Here is a 1,579-nt window from a genome sequence, read left to right as displayed (position 1 = left end):
AACAATAGATTTGAATTGTGGAGAATCATTTTTCATGTCTGCAACATCATCCACTACACCGAGAGCTTGAACAACGGGACCGTCTTCTTCTTCTGTTGGCTCCGGGGTACGAGGACGTTTGCGGCGTCGATAGGGTTTCGCGGATTCCTGTACAGCAATTTCTTCTGTGTGGTCAGGCATAAGCGAAATTATTTCTTCATTTTGATCAAGTTGCTCTGGAACAATCGGACAAATTGTTGACACTGCACTGCCCGATTCTGTTGTATTAGTAGGTATTTCCGTTTTCTGAGATTCGTCAGTGAGTGGTTCCAATTCATCTTCAGTATGCATGAAATCAAGATTTGGGGCGCCTTGATCGCTATCAACGTCGTCATCGTTGTCATCGTCTGTCCCTTCATCATCAGTAGGAATATTATCTAGCAATTGCCAGATCTCCTCTTCACCCATTTCAGATAATTTTATGAAATCTTTACGCATTTGGTTTGCCATATCTGAAAATATATACTTTATCTACCGCATACCAACACAAGTCAAAAATATTGTAGCTCGTCGAAAGAAATTTTTATTTTGAGTCACATGCATAAGTCCGCCTAAAGACGGGGTCCTCAAATGGGCCCAAAGAAGGACACCAAATTTGATTCGACTCCACTCAAATGAAGAAATGTATAATAAAGGTATCTAGTCACTCACCAATAATTTTTTCTGCTTCAACCGAAGTTCCACAAACGTATAATTATTACACAAAGATTGGACATTCACGCAGAACAATTTATGCATGTAACCTCACCACTTGTCCGCAAACATGTGACTGAATCCGCTCGACCACGTTTCATGGCATGATCCCCTCCATACCAACAAAATTCACGTATACCTATTAGTAACCTCTAGGCGGTGTTATGCAGATTGGCAAGTAAATTTACATACAGAGCAAGTTACAAGAGTGTGGTTTTATGTCCGCCTCAAGGCGGTTGAATGCATTAGAGGGTTAAATTATATCACTAAAGACACGGATTAAATACGCAATTTTTTTTATTTATTTTACGTTTTACTTAGCTTTTGAAATTTTTATTCAGGTTTTATATTATTAATACGGAATATTAACCGTGCGCCGTTACTAATAGTACAGTACCGTAGAACAATTAAATATTTTCTATGTTTAAATTAGCTTTTCGCATATATATTAAGTAAATAAAGAGATATAAGTCGTATAATAATCTCTGTAAAGGCAAATGAAGGGCACTTTACACTTTTGTTCTCGATTCCTAAGTCCTGTACGCCGCACGGGATGCATCACATTTTCACAAAATTGAGTTTAAACTGTGTCACAGCGTTACAAACTTACAGAACTTACAAACACAATTTGTTTATCCAATAGAGATTATACATGAACAACTATTTTTCCTAATGTCTAAAATAAAGTTCACGTAATTTTAAATATAGTACCAAATTCATATATTGTTTTTTAAATGTATGTAAAAGATTAATTTAAGTTTAAAAGTGGTATTTCAACTCTGTATTTTCGTAGCTCTGTAACATATTTCCTACGTCATTGGCGACACGCACGCGCGCAGTAGTCGAT

This window comes from Danaus plexippus, chromosome 19 (assembly GCF_018135715.1).
Source record: "Danaus plexippus chromosome 19, MEX_DaPlex, whole genome shotgun sequence".
Classification (NCBI taxonomy): Eukaryota; Metazoa; Arthropoda; class Insecta; order Lepidoptera; family Nymphalidae; genus Danaus; species Danaus plexippus.
The sequence above is the reverse complement of the archived record's forward strand: the minus strand, read 5'-3'. Positions refer to the sequence as shown.